At 42.3% G+C, this 13,072-nt stretch overlaps 1 pseudogene; it reads left to right on the top strand.

Moving 5' to 3' along the window:
- The first annotated feature begins 239 nt into the window (after positions 1 to 239).
- On the top strand, positions 240 to 795 carry LOC147427631 (large ribosomal subunit protein eL20y pseudogene; annotated as a pseudogene).
- Positions 796 to 13,072: the final 12,277 nt, after the last annotated feature.

Below are 13,072 nucleotides of genomic sequence, written 5' to 3' on the forward strand. Positions count from 1 at the left end.
TTCCGTGGCCTACACTAATGTGACCTCTCTTCTTCTTGTTCTTCTTCAACCTGGTTGTCATGGCGGCCTCCCTACTCTCGAACCAAGAAGTCTCTCTCTCTCTCTCTCTCTCCCTCTCTCTCTCAAAAAAAAACTCTCCCTCTCCCTCTCTGTCTCAAAGAGCGCGCGCTCTTTGAGAGAGCTGAGTTTTTTTTTTTTTTTTGGTGAGAGAGAGAGAGAGAGAGAGACTTCTTGGTTCGGAGTGACGCAGCTCGTCTCTGGTTGCAGCGGACGATGGCTAAGATTCGGGTCCATCAGTATCATGTGGTGGGAAGAGCTCTGCCCACCACAACAAATGAGCAGCCCAAGATTTTCCGTATGAAGCTCTGGGCCACGAACGAGGTCCGCGTTAAGTCTAAGTTCTGGTATTTCCTGAGGAAATTGAAGAAGGTGAAGAAGTCTGATGGCCAGGTTCTTGCCATAAATGAGATATTTGAGAAGAAACCAACTACGATCAAGAACTATGGCATTTGAGTTCGCTACCAGAGTAGAACAGGTTATCACAATATGTATAAGGAATACAGAGATACTACTTTGAATGGAGCTGTTGAGCAGATGTATGATGAAATGGCCTCTCGGCATCGTGTGCGGTCACCCTGCATTCAGATTATCAAGACCGCCACTGTACCTGCCAAGCTTTGCAAAAGAGAGAACACCAAGCAATTTCATGATTCGAAGATCAAGTTTCCTCTAATCTTCCGCAAAATTCGCCCTCCAACTAGGAAGTTGAAAACCAGGCCCAATACTTTTGTCTAGGATAAAGCTGTGTATGGACAATATAAATGTATTGGAGGCATACTTTTCAGAAGATATGCGGAGGAATTTTTGCATACAAGATTCAAATTTTGTTATTTATGATCTGGTTATGCACTGTGAAGAAAGAAAGTCTTCAAGATAGTAACTGGTATTTTGGCCTCAATAATGCTACCAAGGCTTTTGATGTTTTTGAGGTTTATGTGGAGGGGCGGACTTTCAGCATTTAAAAATGGCTGCATTAGTGATTGCGGCTGTCTTGTTAAAAAAAAAAAGAGAGAGAGAGAGTGAGTGAGGGCAATGCAGGCGCACCACCTCCTCATATTCTTGCTGCCGTTGTCAAGCTGGTCACAAGCTTCTTCAGCTGTCATGTACCTTCCACAACAGTCACCGACCATTAATTATCTTTTCCTTCGACTCTTGATGGGACAGTGCCTCGGCCCTCCAGCCTCTTGCACGACTCGACAGGCAAGCCTCTGCGGCAACTTGGGGCAGGTAGAGAGAGAGAGAGAGAGAGAGAGAGAGAGAGAGAGAGAGAGAGAGAGAGAGACCTTTGGCCTTTCCTTCATCTTCTCTCCTTGCAGCGTAAAGCTGATTAGTCTTCTTCTTGAGCCTACACCTAAGGCAAGAGCAATATTATTGCGGGCAATGTCCACTTCTTCGGACGTCGTGGGGACTAGACCTGCATCCATGAGTTTCTGCTGCGCTGAAGCGGGGGTAATGGCTTCATGTGAATCACAGGCCAGATGCGGAAGAAGGTGATGAGGAGAGGTGCAAAGGAAGTGGGACTGGTCGATGGTGCAGCAACTTTCAAGAGAGGTCCCCATTGTTTGAGAAGCAAACAAATTTTGGCCTTCTAAACATCTGCTAGATTTTTCCAAACAATGATCCAAAATGGAAAGGAGACGCATCTTCCATTTTTGTGAACTAAGCTATTCAATTGATCTATATTTAAGTTTCCAAAAAACATATTTTTGCTAGCAATGGTGACATGTATAAGGACGACTAGCTTTGTATAATCATGATTGGGGAGCAATGGTGCTGACATTTATTGTTTGGGTTTAGAGAAATCTCTCTCTCTCTCTCTCTCTCACACACATATCTCTTTTTAGAAAAGAAGTATATATATATATATATATATATATATATATATATATATATATATATATATTTATATTTGAGAAACTCACTTGATAACTTTGCTCCGTTTTGAGCTTGCTCGGATAAATTTGCTCGATGTTTGGTAGAACTCGTTCAACCCACCATGTAATGTGTTATGTGTGTCTCCCCCCAGGCATCCACCATTTGCGTTGTGGAACTATTGATTACAAACTTTAAAGTGGATATCTCAATAGAAGTTAGATTTGCTTTTTCAAGAAAACAAAAAATATCATCTATAGACTACCAAGACACGAGCACACTTAAATTCCTAGGGCTGCTTCGTTACCTCTATAGGTGGTAATGTCACACACCTTTTTTCACAATTGAAACTCATTGGGACTTTGGGAGTTAGAATAGTTTGAAAGCATATGCCTAGCTTTACTACCACCCATACATATTTTATTAGGACAATCCTGTGTACTTCCAGATGCCTTCCTATCCTTTGATAGCTCTATTGTACCCCCATGCAGGCCAACGCTTGATAGAATAGATTACAATTCTTTGATACACTCTTTCCTTCTTTTTGCAGGCTCCATATTCCAAGCATAATTAATATGGAGCATAAGCAACTTGTCAAGAATTCATAGACGGGCATGAAGAGTGCACACATGCACATTTATCAGAGGAATCGGTAGAATAGGATCCCAATTTGGATCGTCCATGTCTTGATTAGAGGGTACACTCTAATTACAACTGAGGATACCTTGAAACCATTGTCGGATTGCTTTACCCCCCACTGTTTGTGTAGTGGTCACACCTTTCGTAGAATTGACTTCAGCTTTGCCACCCTTACCCTTATCCTCACCTTTACCTTTCGTAGAGTTGACTGTAGCTTTGCCACCCTTACTCTTACCCTTGCCCTCAGTTCCTAATGATACTTTACTATGAAAACAATAAATGCATGGAAAGAGGGTCATTGCAACTTGCTTGCATCCTAATATACACTTGAGAGTTTTCAAGTCTCCTGCCAAATGCCACTCCACTTGGAACGTACCAAGACTTAAAACATGCAATCGTTGTCCTTCTTGTTGTTGCCGAATGACATCAATGATTGGGGTGTGATTAAATTACCATTTAAGAGACTCATCATGTGGGAGATGAAAAGATGCTAGCCACCAAATATTCTTATCGGACTGAACACCTAAATAGGTGTTTCCCTTCTCGCTAGCATTTAGCTCAACATCAACGCCCACCAAGGCTCTGTTCATAAGCATACGCTTACCCTTTCAAGCCGTTGACCTTTGACGATATGGAACTCATCAAGATTCATTACAAATATAACTTTGCCATCATAGTCTTCCTGTGTCAACCCATAAAGTTTGATCATTGACTCCTGGAGGTTCAACAAGTCAACATAAACATTTTTGAACTCGTTGTAACGAAACGATTTCCACATATTGAAATCCACCCAACAAGCTTGCAACATCATTATTGGCGCACCTTTTCATGATGCTAACTCTGTAAGGCATTGGCAACAACCTAAACAAACCTTTTGCTCTGTGACCTAGTGTGGCAAGTCTATACAAACATTCTTAGGCCTTGAAACTTATTCCTGCGCTGTCACACACCTCCATCATCTCCTGAGGTGAAATAATGCTCTCTAGCTCATTGAAATACTTCTGGCGCAAGACTTTAGCAATGCCACCATTAGATGGATCATCCAATAGCTCCACCAACTCCTTTGGTTTGATGATATACTGTAGCAGAGTATGTTTGATTGTTTCAGCATTGGAATGGATTCCCATCATCGTCCGAACCAAGTTCCTACATATTGAAATAATATTATAGCAACCTACAAAACATGTATGAAATTAGAAGCTTGCATTTGTATTCCTACCGTGTTTAACGGATACGTTTCTTTCAAGATCCACCACTTGAAGATAGCATAGACATCGCATGTCTCTTGCGCTTGCAAATGTGATAGCCCAATGGAATGTGTGTGAGATGATCGATTTGCCGGCGCATATTACGTGCAGTGTGTTGCAATTGAACATACATGTCTAGACGACACTCTTGCTTCATTTAATATGCTTTGCCTTTTTAATAAGCTTTGACATCTCATCATTTAGCTGCTTCGTCTTCTCATTGGCTTCCTCTCTGACTTGCTGAACGTCTTTCATGTACTTCTCTTGCAATGATGAATAGGCAGCACAAAGATGTTTTCTTGCTTCCCTTTCATTGAAAAAAGCTGAATGTAATCTCCAGAAGTAGCCAAACAGTCCGTCTCTCCCATCTCCAATAAAACGCAGTATCTCAGTGACATTACGAAAAGGCGGTGATGCATTGGTCATTGGATCTTCATGGTAAATATGGCCATCAACCCATAAGTTGATTGCCTTGCATCCATGGTTCCGTAGCTGGTCTCCAACATTGGGATTAGATGTGCCAAGTTGCACAGTAGCATACTCCTGCTCTAAATCAGCATTTAAATATTGTTTTGATTCGCTGGTAATGTCTTGCACTGGTAGGGGATTGAATGACATTTGTGTTAGTTAATCAAGCAAATTAGTGAGGATGTGTAATGGTGACTGCTACAAGCACGTGAAGGTGGCTATGGAGGAAAGAAGTGGAGAGTACTCAGAGTTAGGAGAAAAGGATTATGTTGTGTAGGGAAGAAAGAGAGAGAGTGCATCTCAATCTCCTTTGGATTTGAATTGTTGATCATGACTGTAGAGAGAGAAATGCTGCAACACACAGAGGTAATGGAGTTTTCCATTGCACTCAGCTGGAGCTGGAGTGGGAGAAGCATGAGAGAGAGAGAGAGAGAGAGAGAGAGAGGGGAGGAAGTGGGGGATAAAAAGACAATAAAGGAAGAGAGAGTGTGAGAGAGGACAGATTTGCAACCTTGGAGGACCTGCACTTTTTTAGAAAGAGGAAGCCAAGAATGTTCCTGAATGATTGGAAGAGGAAGTGACATGGGAGAAAAGGGGGGGGAAATAAAGATAGAGAGTTGGTTCACATTTTAGAGAGAGAATGCAGTGAGAGAATGTATAAAATTTGCTTTTTTGGCAGGGGGCTAAAAAGCGCCTCCTTTAATGAGTTCTGAGTGAGAGAGAGAGTGTTTTATATGTTAGAGAGAGAAGAGGGGTGGAAAAAGGACATTTGAAAATTCATTTACCCCCCTCTCTTTTGGGTTACTAAATAAACTATTTTCAAATTCAAAATATGGAAATGGCTTTTTTTAAAATCTCAGCATAGGCCTTTTTGCCCTCTCTTTTAGGCTTGGTCAAACTTGTCTTAAGGTCAAACTTGTCTTAAGCTTTAAGCATTCCCTTAAACTGCCAAATAAAGAGGCCCTCCTATACCCCATTCACTTCCTAATGAAAAATAAATTAGGGTACCTAGAGTGGGTAGGTATGCAAGCCTAACCTATATCCTCATCATCATCAATGTCCTCATCACATGATACGTCAGCTCAAAACATATGGGGAGTGGGTGCATGAGGGCTAATGAGGTGCACTATAGGGGAAGTAGACAATGGTGATCATCCCATGAGCTCCCTCATGGGTCTCTACAGTGTGGTCTCAATGTCCTCCATGGTCAGCTCTTGGGGAGGGGGGGTGCTCAATGATGCTATGTAGCCTCCGATGTAGACCTTGTATACGGTGTGAAGATCCTCACGAACGCCTTGACGAGGGTGTGACTGGGCAACTTGTGGTGGCCATCCAAAGTAGCCATGTATCTGAAACCATGATGACATCTGTGCATACCAACATGAGAGAGAGAGAGAGAGAGAGAGAGAGAGAGAGAGAGAGAGAGAGAGATGTAATGTAATGAAATGAAATGATATATTAATGTCTTGAAAAGGCCAAAATGACCCATGAGACCAATCTGTTACATACTAGTGAATCTGATACCATGTCTGATGTGAGGTCCCCACCCCGCCGTATCAAACATCGGATCTGATGGTGAACCTGGTGGCCACTAGATCTATAGCGGAAGCAAACAAAGTGGTTCAGGGTTCAACTAGCGGATGATCTCTCATCACAAAGTGAATCAAGTTCGAGCCTACTAGTAATGAGATCTAGCTCCACCTCGCAGGGGAAGCGTACTTAACCTATCTAGCGATCCTAAGACCCACCTTCCAAGAGGAGAGAAATGCCCAGTGCCTTTTTCTCCATGTTTCAGAGGCACGTACACTTGAGACTTCACCGCTCTAGGGGCAATGAGTATTACTAGTATCGTCTTAAACACTATGGGGACAAAGAGTTCTCGACCAATCGGGACCACCCTTCTCATAGGCATTGGAAACCTGAGCCAAGCCCCCACTTTCCACCCCCACACTCACACTTCCTTGTGTGTCCTAATTACTACCACAATGGTTGTTCAACATATAAGTTCCTTGATTAGATTCCGATTTACAAGGTTCGTTAAGACAACCCCTCAATCAGTATTGAAAAGCGGCACCAAGGCAGTATTCTAGTAAAAATTCTACTCAAACTTATTCATTAAAATTCCAATGTTCTGGAGGTACAACATCCCCCCTCTAGTGAGAGTTTACTCCTCCCGTTGTCGCCTAGCTGCCCATACAACTAGGTATGTCCACCGCATAGAAAGCACGACATGGACATTTCGACCACTTAACCAGCAGACGTGGGTTCCCACCGCTTAACCAGCAGACGTGGATTCAAGAGCCCTTAACCAGGAACTCTGCCCCCTCTTCCATTTCTTCGTCAATGGCTCGTGAGATGGCCGGTGCTTGTTCGTCCATGGGAGCTTTTCCCTTTCCATTTACATTGCTCGTTCGCGCCTCGCGGTCGTGGGCACCACCGAAGCGAGTTCTTTTAACCGGGGCCATTTTATACTCACTAATTAAAATGATAAACTTGAAGAAAAAGAGCTAAGGTCCGAGAGCATCATAAAAAACCAAATTGCAGATTAGAATCATTAATGAATCCTCCTTATGCAAGAGATTAGATTTTTCCTTCGAGACCTAGCAATTTTATGGGTAATTCTTTACTTGCCCTATGGGAACTGGCTCTAAAGTTAATCACTTGGCTTAGATGATTAAGAAATTCATAATTTTACTAATTGATTTACAAGAGAGATAAAGTAAGCAAGCTCAATCACTTTCCTAGTGCAATTTGAAGATGCAGAATTACCGCAGGCATGTGTGATAGAAATTTCTCTTCTTATTGGCCTAATGATGGTTTTATTTTAGCCTTAATCACATCTTAATGTGAGGGAAGATTGAGTCTAATTTAATTACAATACTATTGAATGGTAAAAGAATGAATTTTATCAATTCTACATTATTACCGGTTGACAATTTATTAACTATGCTGTCTAGAGAGAGAAATCTTTCCTAATCAAGTATTAATCATCGATTAAGAACGATGAATGGCTGCGTAAATTAGCTAATTGAATGATGATTATGTAATAGAGTATAGCTATGTAACTTAGAGAGCATCTATAGGGAATTATAGCTAAGATTAAGCATAATAGACGAGGAATTTGGAGAATAATGAGATGATAATTAAGAAGAGCAAGAATTAAACCATGATTACCATGATTAGGGGCTGAGAATCCTCTTGATTTTCTGATCCAATGAATCCTCAAGATGAGAATTTCCGCAGCACCTCCCTCCTTGCTTCTCCTTCAAAAACTGTGTGTGTACCGACAGCACCTCCCCAAGGTGTGTGTAGGTGTGTGTGTGTGTGTGTGTGTACTGGGTGTGTGTGTGAGCATGTGTGTGTGTGTGTGTGTGTGTGTGTGTGTGTGTGAGCACACCTTTAAATAGGCCTCCTCAAGCTGAAAATCAACCCTGCTTGCTATTTGCATCTGGGAGCTACTCCAGTTAAGCATGGCAAGTCCAGTCTCCTACCCACCAAGTGTCCAGTTGGTCAGTTTAACTCGCTCTCACACCCACTCTCTAGCTTGGAAACTTCCCTACAACTCCCACAAGGCAAGAGGGCGCCCCCTAGCTGCTACAGCTGGCTCAGAGTGGCCTGGAACCTGCTCCCACACACCCTCGAGCCCCGGTGCCTCCCCCGGACATCTTTAGGAAAAATTGGTTTTAGGCTAAAACGGGCCGTACGAGTCGGAATTTAATGCCGTAAATTGCTATACTAAGCTCTAACTAAGGCGTACTAGTCCGAGTACCTGCCATATTTAGCAGCCCCCGGGGTCCGAAAATACATTTTTTTCAAATTCGGGATACAAGTGCAGTTTTTCGAGACGGTTAAAACTGGACGGGTTAGGTGACCAAAAACTTACTATTTTTGGAAAATTTTCACAAAAATTATTTTAATTCACATTTCGAAGCTTTAAAAAATTCTAAACATGAGGGCACTGACAGAATTTGAAAAACTGCTAAAAAAAGTAACCTTTTCCATTATATTCATTTCATGGTACAAGGGTGCTCTTTTTGGTCGGGTCAGAGACCTTACAACCTTTCCAACGTGAAGAATTTGAGATGTCCTCATCTGAAGAATACATCTGGGAAAATTTTATGCTAACTACTTAGGTACATATATCCTTTGTATAAAGTAAAGACATCCTTTGATAATAGAATAGTCTTTAGCTTTATAAGTCTTATTCTGCTGAACTTTGATGAGATCCTGGTGCTTTGAGTTATTGCTCACTAGGATTAGTAGTTGCAGCATACAGAGGTGCTCTCTCATCAGCTTCGTCACCCACAATTGGTTGTCTCAATGCGGCATTAGCGAAAGCTCCGCTTCCTTGTCCTATGTTTCCTCTTCCTCGGCCTCCTCTTCCGTTTGGTTGACCTCGCGTGTTGACGTTCAGAGGTACATTATTAGCACCGGATGTTTGGGAAATACTTTTTGGACATCGGCTTTTGTAATGTCCATACTCCTGGCACTCAAAGCATCTTATATTGGAAACTCGGTAGGTGCCATAGTAGCTACTACTGGACGATGGTCGTATGCAGGGTTGATTGGTCTGTTACTCCGGTTCTCTGTCCTGGCCCTCTTTGAAAAATAGTATTGACTATCTTGGGTAGTCCTCTGAATCTCTTTAGCTAACGGTTTTGCCCTTAGCAAGGCATCTTGCAGAGTTGCTGGCCTGAGAGCTTCTAGTCGGTTGTTCAAGGGGTCGATAAGTCCTTGGCAGAACCGTGCTACCTGTTGTTCCAATGTCATCTTAGGAGCATATCTCCGAAGAGTGACAAACTTTGCATAATATTCTTTGACAGATGAAGTCAGCTGTCGAAGTGAAAAGAACTCATTCATCTTCAAGGTTTTATAGGCAGGTGGTAAATAACGTCCCATTATTGCAGCTTTGATGTCTTCCCAGGATTGGGAAGATCCCTTAATATCCAAATCCTTGCAATGTTGCTTCCACCATATCTTGGCATTGCCAGACAAGCGGAACATCGCAAGCATGGTATGATTCACGGGTTGGGTTCCTGCAGCTTCGAAGTAATCGTCCATTGCTTCCATCCACACTTCCGCGTCTCTCTCCACATTAACCCCTTCGCCTTTAAAGGTTGGAGGCTGAGCTTGTTTAAGGAGGAGCTTCTTCTCTTGCGCTGCCGAGTAGAGAGCAGCAGGCGGTGCCTATCCAATTGTATAAAACTCATTACTATAGCACTCTTCTCAAATGAACCTAGGCTTTTTCATACTCAAGAAGAAATTCAACTTTTTGGGCTGAACCAGCCTACTTAATCTGTACAGCTATCACAAAGGATTTAACCATTTCACCATTAGTTTCAATTCCATTGAATACATCCAAAATTGTCCGATAAATAATGGTAAAAACTTTACGCGAGAGATTTGATCCATACTTATAACTTTATGTGCATCAACAGGCTACTTGCCCGCAACACTAGTCGCACCAACAACTTCTCAAAAAACATCATGTGGAACCCACTGAATCCCAACAAGCTCAACAAGTAAAACTCTTTAACATCACTCAGGAGACAATCCACTAGACAAATCCAATGTCATTATTCTGGGAAACATCATGCTCAAGCTTTGAGTACGAGCTATCCTACTATCCCTTATTTTTTCAAAATTTTCAAACAACATCATTTTCCACTTCGTAAACCTATAGCTCTGATACCATGTGTGAGGGTCCCCACCCCGCCGTATCAAACAACGGATCTGATGGTGAACCTGGTGGCCACTAGATCTATAGCGTAAGCAAACAAAGTGGTTCACGGTTCAACTAGCGGACGATCTCTCATCACAAAGTGAATCGAGTTCGAGCCTACTAGTAATGAGATCTAGCTCCACCTCGCAGGGGAAGCGTACTTAACCTATCTAGCAATCCTAAGACCCACCTTCCAAGAGGAGAGAAATGCCCAATGCCTTTTTCTCCATGTTTCAGAGGCACGTACACTTGAGACTTCACCGCTCTAGGGGTAATGAGTATTACTAGTATCGTCTTAAACACTATGGGGACAAAGAGTTCTCGACCAATCGGGACCACCCTTCTCATAGGCATTGGAAACCTGAGCCAAGCCCCCACTTTCCACCCCCACACTCACACTTCCTTGTGTGTCCTAATTACTACCACAATGTTTGTTCAACATATAAGTTCCTTGATTAGATTCCGATTTACAAGGTTCGTTAAGACAACCCCTCAATCAGTATTGAAAAGCGGCACCAAGACAGTATTCTAGTAAAAATTCTACTCAAACTTATTCATTAAAATTCCAATGTTCTGGAGGTACAACATCCCCCCTCTAGTGAGAGTTTACTCCTCCCGTTGTCGCCTAGCTGCCCATACAACTAGGTATGTCCACCGCATAGAAAGCACGACATGGACATTCCGACCACTTAACCAGCAGATGTGGGTTCCCACCGCTTAACCAGCAGACGTGGATTCAAGAGCCCTTAACCAGGAACTCTGCCCCCTCTTCCATTTCTTCGTCAATGGCTCGTGAGATGGCCGGTGCTTGTTCGTCCATGGGAGCTTTTCCCTTTCCATTTACATTGCTCGTTCCCGCCTCGCGGTTGTGGGTACCAGCGAAGCGAGTTCTCTTAACCGGGGCCATTTTATACTCACTACTTTAAATGATAAACTTGAAGAAAAAGAGCTAAGGTCCGAGAGCATCATAAAAAACCAAATTGCATATTAGAATCATTAATGAATCCTCCTTATGCAAGAGATTAGATTTTTCCTTCGAGACCTAGCAATTTTATGGGTAATTCTTTACTTGCCCTATGGGAACTGGCTCTAAAGTTAATCACTTGGCTTAGATGATTAAGAAATTCATAATTTTACTAATTGATTTACAAGAGATATAAAGTAAGCAAGCTCAATCACTTTCCTAGTGCAATTTGAAGATGCAGAATTACCGCAGGCATGTGTGATAGAAATTTCTCTTCTTATTGGCCTAATGACGGTTTTATTTTAGCCTTAATCATATCTTAATGTGAGAGAAGATTGAGTCTAATTTAATTACAATACTATTGAATGGTAAAAGAATGAATTTCATCAATTCTACATTATTACAGGTTGACAATTTATTAACTATGCTTCCTAGAGAGAGAAATCTTTCCTAATCAAGTATTAATCATCGATTAAGAACGATGAATGGCTACGTAAATTAGCTAATTGAATGATGATTATGTAATAGAGTATAGCTATGTAACTTAGAGAGCAGCTATAGGGAATTATAGCTAAGATTAAGTATAGTAGACGAGGAATTTGGAGAATAATGAGATGATAATTAAGAAGAGCAGGAATTAAACCATGATTACCATGATTAGGGGCTGAGAATCCTCTTGATTTTCTGATCCAATGAATCCTCAGGATGAGAATTTCCGCAGCACCTCCCTCCTTGCTTCTCCTTCAAAAACTGTGTGTGTACCGACAGCACCTCCCCGAGGTGTGTGTGTACTGGGTGTGTGTGTGAGCATGTGTGTGTGTGTGTGTGTGTGTGAGCACACCTTTAAATAGGCCTCCTCAAGCTGAAAATCAACCCTGCTTGCTATTTGCATCTGGGAGCTACTCCAGTTAAGCATGGCAAGTCCAGTCTCCTACCCACCAAGTGTCCAGTTGGTCAGTTTAACTCGCTCTCACACCCACTCTCTAGCTTGGAAACTTCCCTACAACTCCCACAAGGCAAGAGGGCGCCCCCTAGCTGCTAAAGCTGGCTTAGAGTGGCCTGGAACCTGCTCCCACACAGCCTCGAGCCCCGGTGCCTCCCCGGACATCTTTAGGAAAAATTGGTTTTAAGCTAAAACAGGCCATACGAGTCGGAATTTAATGCCGTAAATTGCTATACTAAGCTCTAACTGTGCGAGGTGCTTCTTCAAATAATTAAAGGCAAGCTCTTCTGTAGAGGTTCACTAAAAAGGTTGGGCTAGACTAGCTAGGCAAGTTAGAGGGCTAGAAAGATCATCATACATTCTAATAAACCACCGATGATAGCCAGTGTGGCCTACAAATCTATGCACTCCTTTGGGAGCATTGCTTGGCTTGGGCATACGTAAGCTGGCTATAACCTTTTTTGGGTTACGGGTAAGTGCTTTAGCGGATACAATATAGCCCAATAGAGTACCTCGGGTGACCATACAATGACACTTATAGGGTTCAGTTTGAGATTTACCTCTCGACAGTGAGAAAAAATGAGGGTTAGCTGCTCATGTATTCTTGTAAACATTCTAGTGGTGGCTGAGAAGAAGAAAAGTCATCCATGAAAATCCACAAAAACTTGTTGAGGAAGGACTCAAACACAATGTGGGTTATTCTATTCCAAGAATTCTTCAAGCCAAAGGGCATCCACTTGAAGCCAAAGACTCCCCATGGAGTAATAAAAGCTTCTTGATCCTATCATCTCCTAAAATGGCCATTTGATTGTAGCCACTAAAGCAGTCCTTAAAAGTAAGCACAACATGGTGGGCTACTTCTTCTAACAACACCAAAAAATGGGGTCAGAAAGAAATTTGGGATAGTGACCTTATTAAGATCTCCGAAATTGACACAAACCCTAACCTTGTTTGAATTCTTCTTTGTTGCAAGAGAGCCATTGTGTGTGTTCAATGGGCTCAATGATATCTGTGGCCAACATCTTATCAATTTCCTTCTTGACCACTACTGCATACTTTGGGTTGAGCTTGCATGCTCGGCTGTGCACAAGCTTGGAATTCTTCTGTAGGGGTATGGAATGAATTCCCAAAGATGGGTCAAGTCCTATGAGGTCCTT

The sequence above is a fragment of the Adiantum capillus-veneris genome, chromosome 23, assembly GCF_014529385.1.
Source record: "Adiantum capillus-veneris isolate H3 chromosome 23, ASM1452938v2, whole genome shotgun sequence".
NCBI lineage: Eukaryota > Viridiplantae > Streptophyta > Polypodiopsida > Polypodiales > Pteridaceae > Adiantum > Adiantum capillus-veneris.